General features: G+C 35.6%; 1 pseudogene; it reads left to right on the plus strand.

The window, feature by feature from the left end:
* The first annotated feature begins 8,002 nt into the window (after positions 1-8,002).
* Positions 8,003-11,013, plus strand: LOC116525133 (annotated as a pseudogene).
* The last annotated feature ends 3,763 nt before the right edge of the window (positions 11,014-14,776 follow it).

The following is a 14,776-nucleotide window of genomic DNA, read 5'->3' on the forward strand; positions in this document are numbered from 1 at the left end:
AGCCTCCCAAAGTGCTGGGATTACGGCATGAGCCACTGCACCCAGCCTCTGATACATATTTTTCTACATGGTATAAACATGACTTCCTTTTGGCCCAATGTTAGTGTTTTGTACCAATATAGCTTATTGAATAATCAGTTTGCTCACTCACTTGAAAAACGACTTCTGCTGTGAGCTAAATTTTCATATGCACTTGAATTAGTTTTTGACTTTCCATTTGATCTCACTGATCTTATTGATTCTGTTACTGCTCCACCTCCTCTCCATACTCCAAACCCATTCACTGTGTGTGAGGTGTGACTAGACTACCTGAGTCATTAACTGCTCTTTAATCCAGCATTGTCTGTCCTTTACCTCCCCCTTAAAGCATGTTTTCTGTCCTCCTTCCCTATGTGGCCCATCGGTGCCCCTCATTCAGAGATACTCTGAGTTTTCAGAGGCTCCTCACCAAGTCTCCTGCCAACCTCTCACCCAGTTTGGATTTCTAAGGGACCAGGGAAGTCCTCCAGGACCTGAGAAGTCTGTTCTCATCCACAGTCCTGACATGAGGATGAAAGAGCTTTGCAGGGTGTGAGCTTTCAACTATCTCCCACCCACAGATCCCTCCACCCCTCCCTCAGAGCTCCAGATGACCACAGGGAGGCCCACATCCTCAGACTCCCTAATTTCATCACCAGCAAGGGCTTGTCTAAGAACTGCTCTGTATATTTTAGATACAAAATATACAGAGTATAAACAGTATATATTTAAAATACAAAATTTGTTAGTGAGCTTATCTTCCCCAATCCCATGCATATATGGATGACTACAAAAGCTTCCCAGAAAAGTGCACAATTAAAGACACACTTTGGTGTGTGTGATTGTACAGAGCTGCACAAGGACCCTCAATATTTGAGCAGTTGCAACTTTTCAAGAATTCTAGATCTATTGGCAGAATTGGAACAGAGACATTGGCAGAAATATCATTTTATCTGTTTTATTTAAAAAAGACAATTTTTGGGAAAATTGATATTTATGATATAGTTACATTTTTAGCACTCTATAAATCTGAAGCCATCTTGATAGCTGCAGAACATAAAAATGTATTATGGATAACTTGGTTTGCTCATAAAACAGTCATGTTTGGCATATTAAATGTCAGAGTAAGGTTTACGAAGGCAGCAATTATACATTTACTAATTGAATTGACATTCAAACACATTCCAGTCTATAAAAGAAAAATGACAACACAGTAGTGTTTAAGGAACAAAGCACCTCAGAGTACTTCTAAAAACAGCACATTTCTTTTTGTTTCTTTGTTTTTTATTTGCATTTCAGTAGCTTTTGGAGTACAAGTGGTTTTTTTTTTACATGTACATGGATGAATTATACAGTGGTGAATTCTGAGATTTTACTGTACCCATCATATGAATAGTGTACATTGTACCTAACGCGTATTTTTTTTTAATCCCTAGCCACCCTCCCACTCTTCCCCTTCTGAGTCTCTAAAGTCCTTTATATCACTTCTTATGCCTTTGTATACTCATAGCTTTGCTCCCACTTATAAGTAAACACATGGTTTTTGGTTTTCTACTCCTGTGTTACTTCACATAGAATAATGGCCTGTGACTCCATCCTAGTTGCTGCAAAGGACATTATTTTATTCTTTTTAAGGACTGGGTAGTGTTTAATAGTGTAAATATACCACATTTTCTTTATCTATTCTTTAGTCATCGGGTACCTAGGTTGGTCCCATATCTTTGCAATTGTGAACTGTGCTGCTATAAACAAATGTGTATAAGTGTCTTTTTCATAATAATGGCTTCTTTTCCTTTGGGTTAGTGGGATTGCTGGATTGAATGATAGATCTATTTTTAGCTCTTTAAGGAATATCCATACTGTTTTCCATAGAGGTTTTATTAATTTACATTCCCACCAGCAGTGTATAAGTGTTTCCTTTTCCCCACATCTATGCCAACATCTGTTATTTTTTGACTTTTTAGTAATGGCCATTCTTGCAGGAGTAAAGTGGTATCTTACTGTAGCTTTCATTTGCCTTTTCTTGGTGACTGGCGATGTTGAGCTTTTCTTAAAATGTTTTGGCCATTTGTGTATCTTTTTTTGAGATATGTCTATTTATGTCCTTTGTCTACTTTTTAATGGAATTACGTGTTTTTTTCTTCTTTGTGATTTGAGTTCCTTGTAGATTCTGGATACTAGTTCTTTGTTGGATGCATAGTTTGCAAATATTTTCTCCCATTCTGTGGGTTGTCTGTTTACTCTTGATTATTTCTTTTGCTGTGCAGAAGACTTTTAGTTTAATTAGGTCCCATTTATTTATTTTTGTTTTAGTTTCATTTGCTTTTGGGGTCATAGTCATGAATTCTTTGCCTTGGGTGATGTCTAAAAGAGTTTTTCCAATGTTGTCTTGTAGCACTTTTATGGTTTCAGGTCTTACATTTACATCTTCGATCCATCTTGAGTTGATTTTTGTATATGGTGAGAGATAGGGATCCAGATTCATTCTTCTACATGTGGCTTGCCAGCTTTCCCAGTACCAGTTATTAAATAGGGTATCAATTTCCCAATTTATGATTTTTTTATGCTCTGTTGAATATCAGTTAGCTGTATGTATTTGGCTTTATTTCTCAGTTCTCTATTCTGTTCCATTGGTCTATGTGCCTACTTTTATGCCAGCACTCTGTTGTTTTTGTAGCTATAGCCTTTTAGTATAATTTGAAGTCCACTAATGTGACGCCTCCAGATTTGTTCTTTTTGCTTAGAATTGCTTTGGCTATTTGGGCTTTTTCTGGTTCTATATGAATTTTAGGATTGCTTTTTTGAATTCTGTGAAAAATGATGATGGTATTTTGATGGGAATTGCATTGAATCTGTAGATTGCTTTGGGCAGTATGGTCATTTTCACAATATTGATTCCTCCAATCCATGAGCATGAGACGTGTTTCCATTTGTTTGTGTCAGTTATGATTTCTTCCGGCAGTGTTTTGTAGTTCTCCCTGTAGAGATCTTTCACCTCTTTGGTTGAGTATATTCCTAGGTATTTTATTTTTCTTGCAGCTGTTGTAAAAGGGATTGAGTTATTGATTTGAATTTTGGCTAGTTATATAGCATTGCTACTGTTAGTATATAGTTAGTATATAGCAGTGCTACTGGTTAGAATACATTGATTTTGTAACCTGAGACTTCCCTGAATTCATTTCTTTCTCAATAGAAATTTCTGGAATAGTTTCAGTAGAATTTGTACTAATTCTCTTTTAATGTCTGATAGAATTCAGCTGTGAATCCTTGTTGTGGGCTTTTGTTGTTGTCAATTTTAAAATTACTCATTCAATATCGCTACTTGTAATTGGTCTATTCAAGTTTTCTGTTTCTTCCATATTTAATCTAGGAGGGTTGTATGTTCCCAGGAATTTGTCCATTTCCTTTAGGGTTTTTAGTTTGTGCACATAAACATGTTCATTGTAGTCTTGAATGATCTTTTGTATTTCTGTGGTGTCAGTTGCAATGTCTCCAATTTCATTTCGAATTGAGCTTATTTGATTCTTCTGTTATCTTTTCTTGGTCAATCTAGCTAGTGATCTATTGATTTTATTTATTTTTTCAAAGAACCAGCTTTTTGTTTCATTGATCTTTTGATTTTTTTTTTTAAATGTCATTTAGTTCTGCTCTAATTTTTATTATATTTTTTCTTCTTCTAGCTTTAGATTTTGTTTGTTCTTGTTTCTTCAGTTGCTTGAGGTGTGACAACAGGTTGTCAATTTGTACTTTTTCAGACTTTTTGATACAGGCATTTAGCACTATAAAATTTCTTTTTAGCACTGCTTTTGCTGTATCTCAGAGGTTTTGATATCTCATTATTACCATTCAATTAAGAGATTTTAAAATTTTCATCATGATTTTATTGTTAATCTAGATATCATTCAGGAACAGATTATTTAATTTCCATGTATCTGTATAGTTTTGAGGGTTTCTTTTGAAATTGTTTTTCAGTTTTATTCCACTGTGATTTGAAAAGGCATTTGATATAATTTAAATTTTTTAAAATTTATTGATTCTTGTTTTATGGCCTATCATATGTTCTATCTTGGAGAATGTTTCATGTGCTGATAAGAAGAATGTATGTTCTACAAACCTTAGGTAGGGTGTTCTGTAATATTCATTAAGTCCATTTGTTCTAGTGTGTCATTTCAGTCCACTGTTTCTCTGCTGACATTCTCTCTCATAGATCTGTCTAGTGCTGTCAGTGGTGTATTGAGGTCTCCAATATTATTGTTTTGCTGTCTATCTCATTTTTTAGGTCTAGCAGTAATTGTTTAATAATTCTAGGAGCTCCAGTGTTTGGTGCATATAAATTTAGGATTATAATATCTTTTTGTTAAATTGATCTATTTATCATTATATAGTGACTCTTTTTTTTACTGTTGGTGCTTTGAAGTCTGTTTTGTCTGATAGAAGAACAGCTATTCCTGCTTGCTTTTGGTTTCTATTTACATGGAATACTTTTTTCCAACATTTTGCCATGAGTTTATATGAATCCCTCTGTGTTAGGTGAGTCTCTTGAAGATAGAAGATATTTGGATTGCAATTTTTTATTCACTCTGCCATTCTGTATCTTTTAAGTGGAGTGTTTAGGCCATTCACACTCAATGTGAATATTAGATGTGAGGTACTGTTCTCTTCATTATATTAACTATTACCTAGTTTTGTTTTTCATTGTGCTATTGTATTATAGGCCCTGTGAGTTTTAAGCTTTCCAGAGGTTCTATTCTGGTGCATTATCAGGCTTGTGTTTCAAGGTGTACAATTCCTTTTAGTATTTCTTAGAGTGCTAGTTTGGTAGTGACAAATTCCCTCAACATTTGTTTGTCTAAAACTGACTTTATTTCACCTTCATTTATGAAACCTAGTTTTGCAGGATATAAATTCTTGGCTGACAGCTCAAATCACTGGGGCAAATAATTACTTTTTAATAAATGGTATGAAAAAATAGCCATTTGTAAAATATAAATTTATGTCCTTCCCTTATACCATACACAAGAATAAACTCAAAGTGAATCAGGTATCAAGTTATAGAAAATTAAACTATACAAGTGCTTGAAGAAAACATGGGTAAATTCCTATATCCTGAGTGGAGGGAAGGTTTTCAAATTGTAACTTAAAATCCAGATGCAAACAAAAATGATTGGTAAGTTGGAGTACAGATAGAAAGGATTTTTTTTTGATTGAGAGTGAAAAAAATGACAAAAAATGGTTGTAAAAGGACAAAAGACATGAACAATTTACAAAAAAATATCAAACTAGCCCTCAAGTATATGAAATATGAAACTTTACTCATGATAAGAGAAATGAAAATTTAAACTAAACTATTAGGTTTTATCCATCAGATTGGCAAAAATTCAAAAGCTTGATAGTATGTTTAGCATATGAGGTTGCAGGGAAATAGGGAGTCTCATGTATTGCCTATGGGAATGAAAAATGGTATAATCTTTGTGAAGGGGAATTTGAAGATATCTGATATAGCTACATATTCACTAAGCCTTAGACTCAGTAACCCCATTTCTAAGAATTTAATCTGAAAATACACTGCCAACAATGTGAATAAATGTTTTCACTGCTGCATTTTTGCATGAATGCAAAATATTGGAAATTGCTTAGATGTTCACATTTAGGAGATTTGTTGAAAAAAAAATAGCGCCTACATACAATAGAGTATCTTATGGCTGTTAAAAAAAAATGAAGATTATCTCCATGAACTGATGTGGAATAATTTTCAGGATATATTTTTAAGTGGACAAAAGCATACTGCAAAAGTATACGTACAGAATGCCATCTTTTGTGTAAGAAATAAAGAGAAACAAGAAAGCATATGTGTATTTGCTTACTTCTGCCAAAAGAAAGGAAGGACAAAAACAGTAAAAGTAATTACTTATAAATATAAGAGGAATGGGATTCAAGGGGCAGGGCAAATATTGCTACTTCTTTCTACATGCCTTTTTGTATAATTTTGACTTTTGAAATTATGTTAGCGTCCTACATACCCCAGAGAGCAAAACTAAGTAATCTGGAACAGAGAAATTAAGTAAAACTAAATGCAAACAGACATAAGAAACTCAGCTGTATTTCAAATTAATTATATAACCACATTGTAGGGAAAGAAAACTAGTCCAAATAACTTTCGAACACAAACCTTTGACTATACTATATATCCTCAGTTTAGAGAAAGAAAATAACTACAAATAAATTTTGAACTATTTTTCAGAAGGTTTCCTTTTGGTGGTGCAGATTAACGCTATTTTGAAACTATTTTAAATGCACTGTAGGACTGAGTGATTGAGTAAATGGGTTGGTGTTTGTGGGAGGTAGGATTCTAAATGTGGAAGAGAGAGGTCTCAATAAGGGAATGTAAGGAAGAGCTCTGTGGAGTTGGAAGGGAATGCAAATGGCTGTATGAACTCAGGATTTCTTATTCCCCACTTCTCCAATGAAAGGACATAAAAACAATGACATTCCAGTAGCCATAAGTATACCTAGTGCCAAAATCATTAAAGGAAAATCATTAAAAAGAAACCAGGGATCTTTGGAGAAATGGCTCATTTCTCAGGGAATGTACAAGATACATCTGGAACACATTTTTTTTTCTTTCTTTTTTAATGCCAGAAAATAAGAAAGTACTAAAAAAGCAAATAAAATGAGGATAGTATGTTAGAAAGATACAGAAACCACCTTGAAAGGTCACTGACTGGATCAAATCTGGGACAATTTGAGCATCAAAACAATAGGGACATATAACTATGTTTTATACATATATATATAATTATATATTATAACCCACTTAAATATGGATGAGCTTAGGTAATAGATAGATATAGACAGGTAGATGATAGACAGACAGACAAATAGATGGGAAGGGTGGGCGCAGTTGATATATACTGCAAATATTTCTTACAGTAGAATGCCAACTATTGAATGTGAAGGAAGTAGTAGAAGTGGAAAAATCACCATTTTATAACCATCACAGTAAAGACTGGATCAGGCATAAATCATCAATATATGCTAAACTGGAGGAGAAAATTTGATAAGCAGCAGGGTGTTTTGATAGTCTCAAAGTATCTCCCCATAGGCCTAGATACAATGTCTAGATAGGACATTCTAAAACCCCAAATTGCAGTATTTGAAATTTAGATCTCAATGCACAGGCTTAACTGCAGATCAGACACAGCACATCATTAGACAATATTCAAACCTTGACAGAGAGAAAAATATTAAAACATGTAGAGTTTGAAAGTAAAAGAATGGGCAAAATTGTATTATCTAAACATTAATGATTAAAAAGTTCATATAGCTATATTAATGTCAGACAAAGCAGAATTCGAGGCAAAAAACATGACTAGAGATTAAGAAGAACATTTCAGAATTGTAAAATATTTAATTCAACTGAAAAATAAATTTAAAATGTTTGTACACTTAATAAAATACCTTTAAAATATATAAAGATTATCACAGCCATGAAGAGAAATAAGCAAATCCACCACTTGTATTGGACTTTTTTTTTTAATATGTTGGTCTTGATATTTGACAGGTGAAAAAGGGAATAGAGACATTTAAATAGCATAATTAGCAAACAGCCTCATAAATATTTTAAAAATATTCCACTCAACAAATTAAGAGTATGCATTTTTTCTTTTCAAGTATACATGAAATATTTATGTTCTAATTGACCTTATGCTGGGTCAAAAAACAAATCTCAACAAATTTCAGAGAACTAAAATCATACAGAGAATGTTCTCTGTCCATTATACAATTAAACCTGAAATCATAACAAAGACAGAATTATAAATTTGTCATATGTTTAAAAATTTAGAAATATATTTTGACATAACCGATAGGTTAAAGAAGAAGTCACACAGGACAGTAGAATATTTGAGCTGAATAATAATAAAAATATCAAAATATGTGTGTGTGGCGTGTGTGTGTGTGTGTGTGTGTGTGTGTGTGTGTGTGTGTGTAGTAAAGAAGAAAGACAAAAACAAAATAGACTCAGGTATGTTTCTCAACAAGCTAGAAAAATAACAGCACATTAATAGCAAATAAAGTAGAAGGAAATTAATGATAAATGTAAGCAGAAATTAATGAAACAAGAATTCAATGAAGAGTATCAACAAACCCAAAGTTAGTCCTTTGAAAAGGCAAATATTTTTGATATACCTCTATTGGGATTGATCAAGAAGAAAAGGTGGGGATTGCCTTGGTTGGAGTGGCGCCGCTCTAGCCAGTAAATGACTGGTGACATAACTATTTGCAGAACAAATGGGGAAAGCCATTCAAGATAAAGATAGGCTATATCATGGGAAAGCAAATGAAAAGGCAAAAATGAAGCATCTGAATTCAGCTTTTGTGAATCTTATCTGCAGACAAGTACAGACTACATCCTAAGATTGACTTCTGCTTCAACAGAAATACATGAACTAGTGCCTTATTGGAAGTGATTTGCATGTTTTAGGAACTGGCATGTATAGGTAAATCAGGGATTTCTTGGTTTGGATCCATTGCTGGATGTGAAAGATGGCAAGTCCTGATAGAAGTAAACGGAAGACATTAAAAGCCAAAAAACCAATGCCCCCAAGTTGCCAGAAGTAAGCAGAGATTCTGAATAAGTCAAGGAATACTGAAGCACTGAAAACAGCAGCAACTGGGAGTCAAGTTCCAAGTGGTAATCAGAAATTCAGTCCTAGTATCATAACTAGCAAATGCAGACATTCTGAAAATAGTGCTTCCTCATTGGATGCTAATAAAAATTCAATACCAGAGAAAAGTATTCTCTCAGAATTGCATAAAATCAGTAGAAGAAATCGTTCATTCAGAAACAAAATTGGAACAAGTTGTTCGTCCATACCAAAAGCCAAGTGAAACAACAGATTCCCCCAGCAGAGTCTTTATACAAGAGGCAAAAGATTCACTGAATCTGAAAAACCATTCTGAAAATCATTTTGAATATTCGACAAATGTAACAGGATCCCTTTTAGAGCACAAAGGGTCTTGTAGTCTAAAGTCTACTGGCTGTCCACCCAGTGTATTGAGTGGTGGTGTTGTGATGCCAAAGTCTGCAGTAACCAGTACTGTGGATGATAAGAGAACAGGCCAGATGGTTTTCCATTTAGAAACAAACTCCAATTCAGAATCACATTTGCCATTTATCAAAAGCAACATGACAACACTTTAAGTTTAGAAGACTCACGTTTTGTGCTTGTTGAGAAAACACCTAACTTGGTGAATTCAGTCCCTGTAACAACTGTGCTGATGACATTTTAAAAACTGAAGAATTTAGTAGAACCTGTCCTTCCAGCATTTCAAATTGTGAAAGTCCAGATTCAACATGGTAGTCATCACTTCACACTGATAACAACAGCCATTATCAAAAGAAGAGGATGTTTTCAGAAAACAAAGAAAATGTTAAATGCATGAAAACTTCAGAACAAATTAATGAAAATATTTCTGTAGTTTTGGAATGGCAAACAGCATCCCTGGAACAGGTCAGACATTTGACCTCCAGCAGGAGATCTGTAGTATAAATTACAAACTATTTGATAACAAACTGAAATAATGGAACAAATGCAGTGGGGAGGTAGAGTGCAGGAATAAACATGAAGGAAGAGCTGATGAATTCTTTGCAAAACCAGTAAAATTTCAAAGACTTATTAAAACAGTATTATTCTCTTAAAGGAATTGTTTGGAACCAAACATGTTATCAGGTAATGGAGCCTGTAAGGTTGCAAATTCAGAGACTATGAATTTGGATAAGATTCTGGAGTCAAGGCTGGTACGGTGGCTCATGCCTGTAATCCCAGAAGTTTGGGAGGCCAAGGCGAGTGGATCTCTTGCGGTCAGGAGTTTGAGACCAGCCTGGCCAACATGGTGAAACCCCATCTCTACTAAAAATACAAAAATTGTCTGAGTGTGATGACGGGTGCCTGCAGTCCCAGCTAATCGGGAGGCTGAGGTGGGGGAATCACTTGAACCTGGGAGACGGAGGTTGCAGTGAGCTGAGATTGCACTACTGTACTCCAGCCTGGGCAAGAGAGCTAGACTCTGTCTCAAAAAAGAAAAAAAAAAAAAAAAAGAATCTGGAATCAGTTAGTAGTCCAGGTGAAAGAAGGTCTTCTGTGAATTATGAGCCTTCTAACCCTTCAGAAAAAGGAAGCAAACAAATTAATTTGTCATCAGATCAAAATGAATCTTTTTCTGAAAGTAACAATGATGATGTTATGTTGATTTTTGTGAAAAGCCCTAATTTGACAACTCCAATTACGTCAAATCCAACAGATATCAGAAAAATTACATCAGGAAATTTCAGCAATTCTCCCAATGCTGAAGTTATAGTTGAACAGAAGAAACCTGATTCTATAATTGATTTGACAAAAGAAGGCCTATCCAACTACAATACAGAAAGTCCAGTAACCACCCTGGAGTCGCCTTTGAAAACTGTTTTAAACTCAAAAGAAACAACCTCATTGACACAAAATGCAGCCCGGTTTCCTGAGTTCTTTGAGCACCTGCCACTTCTCCCAAAACCACCATCACTAAAACCTGAATTAGTAGACAAATCTGGGACACACTTCCTCCCAGAAGCCTGAGCTCAAAGTTAAACAGGTTTTGAGACCCAAGGGCATTGCCCTGACTTGGAATATAACCAAAATCAATCCCAAATGTGCTCCTGTAGGAAGCTACCACCTCCTGTGTTATGAGAACCCTAATAATAAGTTGATTTGGAAGAAAACTGGAGAAATTAAAGCTTTACTGTTCCCATTGGCCTGTACTTTATCTGTTTTTAGCTTCCAACAAATATTATTTTACTGTCCAATCAAATGATATTTTTGATTGGTATGGACAGTTCTGTGATATAAAATCTATCCCTGGGTTTTCTGAAAATCTTACCTAAAAGAGAGGTGTTTAATAATTATATATTATACTACATTTTTTTCATATTTGAGTTGTTTGTTTACAATATCACTGTAATACTATTTACCATTGTAAAGGGCAAGCTCAGATTGTGAGCCCTTTCTATAGAAAGAGTCCTCTTCTACATGTTGTAAGTGGCCAATAATTTGATGAATTTCTGATTTGTATTAAATATGTTTTTCCAGTAGGTAAGTTCTAAAACATACACTCTCATGGACTCATGTTGCTGAGGTGTGTTGTGAGCAATACCTTTGGTGATTGTGGAACTGCTGCTTCCATCAGAAGACCTAGGATATACACAGCCACTGTTTCCTCCATGACAATCAGCTTTTAGTGACCTACTGCAGTCAGCATAGCTACAGGAAAAATTGGCTGTTGACTGAGGCCAGATCATCCCTGGAGAGCACCTCTACCAAGATTTTATGAAAAGATGACATTTTGGCTGGATGATAAAAATAAATTATAAAAATTAAAAGATTTCACCAAAAAAAGAAGAAAAGGGAGAAGACATATAATATCCAACGTCAGGGATGAAAAGTCGACTTTGCTAGAGATTCTGCTAATATTAAAAATAATAAGATGATACTAAATGGCCTATTATTAATAACACAATCTAGATTTAGATTAGGTGAACAATATTCTAGAGAAATGCAACTTAGAAACCTGAAGATCTTCATAACTTTGGGGTATGAAAAGATTTTTTAGGCAGGATATTAAAAAAGTGCTAACTATAATGGAAAATAGATGAAATTTACCACTTTGAATCCAAGAACCTCTGTTCATCAAATGACTTGGTGAAAATTTAGCCAAAAGTGGTAGAAAAGATTTGCTACACATATGTTCAACAAAGAGCTCATACTCAGAATACAAAAAGAACTTCTAAAAATCCATATGGAAAAATCAAACGGCCAAATAGAAAACATAGGCAGAAGACTTGAATAAGCACTTCACGAATGAAGAGATCGAAACAACCAATGAACATGTGGCAAGGTGTTGGGCCCCATTACTAATCGGAGAATAGATATTAAAACCATGAGTAACCAATGCACTCACCATGATGGATAAGCTACAGAAGTCTGGCAATACCAAGTCCTGTGCAGCCCTGGAGTAGAGTGCAACAGGTGGCACTCTTCTCATTGAAGGAAACCAGCATGTATCACTCAAAAATCTGCCTCTTTGAAATAAATATTTTTGAACTGAAGGCAATGAAGAAGCAGCAAAGGGAGGAAGAGCTCTTTCTATTCTCTCCTCTGCCCCTACTGCCTAAAGACAGGATATAAGTTATCCTTTACTGGAAATGACTGCTATTAGCTCAGAGATGGCACCGGAGGAATCTACAAGTAACCCTTACTCCATTAGTTTCTTCCCATATTCTACTTACCTTCCCACAGTTTCCCACCTCTGGAAGCTTAAAACTTCTTTGCTTTGTCTTCTCACTTCTCTAAAATTTATTGTTCTTTGTTGAAGATGTTAAATAGGCCAGAGTTTCAGGTCAGTGCTTTGAGGTACCTTTCATTGAAGTCTCTCTTGTGTGATGTACACTGTTTGCATTTATACACTTGTCTGTTTTTTTCTCTTGTTCATCTGTCTTTAGTTACAGGAGTCTGTCCCAACAACACATTTATAAGGGCTTAGGGAAAATTATATTGTTTCTTTGGCATCATGCTTTGCTGGTAGATACGCAAATTCACATGATTTCTATGGAAAAGAGTTGTCAGAATTGTCTAAAGTTGAATATGTACATACCCTATGATCCCAAATTTCTTGGAATTTCCAAAATTTCTTAGATTTATACTCACAGAAATTCATGTACACATGTAGTATGAGGTTTGTTTAAAAATATTCATAGCTGTGTGTTGACTGTGGTCCCAAACTGGAAGCAATTGTGCATGTGCATCAGTTGTAAAGTTGAATAATCTAGAACCATATGCTAGTTATGTCTGGTGAAAAAGCCAGATTCAAAAAAGTAAAGACTGTATGACTTGATTTAAATTAAGTGCAAAAACTAAGCAAAAAGTTAGTGCTTAGGAATGTATGTTTAGGTAGTAAAACTATAAAGAAAAGTACAGAAGTAATTGTCATAAAAATCAGGATAATGTTGCCCTTGTTGAGGAGAAAGAATGAGGTGGCTTCTGGGTGTTGAGAATCATCTAAATCAGGAGTTGGCAAAATATAGTCTGGTAATTATTTTTGTAAATAAAGTTTTATTGGAATAATGAAGGCACATTTGTTTACTATTATCGATGGCTGCTTTCACATTGCAACAACAGATACAGATGCTGTGACCTGAATGTTTGTGCCTTCCCTACCAAATTCATATGTTTTCAAACCTAATCACCAATGTGATGATATTAGGAGGCCTTTGGGAAGTGACTAGATCATGACAGTGGAGCTCTCATAAGTGGAATTAGTGTCCTTGTAAAAGGGACTCTAGAGAGTTAGCTTGCCCCTTCTACCATGTGAGGACACAGTGAGAGGGAACCTTATAGGCCAGAAATCAGGAAACAGGCCCTTACCAGACATGGAATCTGAGTCATCTGGCACCTTGATCTTGGACTGTCCAGGCTGCAGAACTGTGAGAAGTACATTTTCATTGTTTGTAAGTCACACAGTTTATGGTATTTTGTTAGAGCTGGCTGAATGGGCTAACGCAGCAGAGTTAGGCAGTTGCTGAAGGGAACAAATAGCTAAGTAAAACTGCTCTCTAGAGAAAAGGTTTGCTGGCCCCAACCCAAACTTCCAGCTGGGTATTGATCTCACAGGTGCTTCTTTGTGACAAATCACTGTCCTCTACATTCTATTTCTGCTGTACACTTTTCTTTTGTATATCTTTCTGCGTATAAGCTACATTTCACAATAAGATGATATTTAAGCTCTATATTTGAGTTCCAGCAGAGAACAACAGAGCTGGGTGGAGCTGTGGGCACTGGGAGGTGGGTGACTCACCTTCTTAGATCCTCCTAACATACAATTTGCACTTACTGGTCAGCCAATGTATACTTCACAGGTTTCCAGAGCTGTTCAAGAACCATCAAAACATGAATGTCCCTTTTTACAAATGAAGAAACTGAGGCTCAGAGAGATTTAAGTGTCTTGCAGCGTTCTCAGAGCTTTGGTAAGGAGATGGGATCTGAACGCATTCTGTCCAAATATGAGGTTCATTACACCATGAGGTTGCCTCCTAGTTATTGTTAGAAACAAAGCAAATAAGAAGGAAAAACTCAGCCCGATCCGCAGGCATTTTAAGGGCCAGTAGCCAGCTCCTAAATTTAGCCAGTATTTTTTTTCTCCAGAATACATTACAAAATGCATAACTAGATCATGTTTTTAGTCTCTTCAATAAATGGATTTACCAAAAGGCTTGCAGAGTGGGAGTTAGGCCCTGGAAACTTCTAGTTCTAGTAACCTGCCTGTGTTTGTACAGGAGGACCAATCTTCAAAGCCAGGTCTATTTCCAAAGCTTGCGGAGGCCTGCAGGTGACTGATAGTTTTAATCTCACTCCACTCCAAGCCTTTCTGCAAGCCTTGAACATGAAAGGATGGGATTGGCCCCAACCACTCATTCCCAGCAGAGCTGTGTACTCTGCCTTCTCTGCAATACTCTCAGAGCCACAAAGGAAACAGTCGCCTTTCTGAGGAACAGTACAGGCTGAGATGTTTTCTCAGGATCAGCTCTGCTTCCCAAATGTAAATTATGGGGCAGATTAACCTGCCTATTACTACCGCTGTTCACTCAAGTCTTAACACCAAGAACCATTATAGGGAAATTAGACCTTGGGGAATGCTATTTACAGCTGCTGGCCTGGCATCCAGGGGACTG

This window comes from Sapajus apella, unplaced genomic scaffold (assembly GCF_009761245.1).
Source record: "Sapajus apella isolate SASKATOON/1434 unplaced genomic scaffold, GSC_monkey_1.0 scaffold47, whole genome shotgun sequence".
NCBI lineage: Eukaryota > Metazoa > Chordata > Mammalia > Primates > Cebidae > Sapajus > Sapajus apella.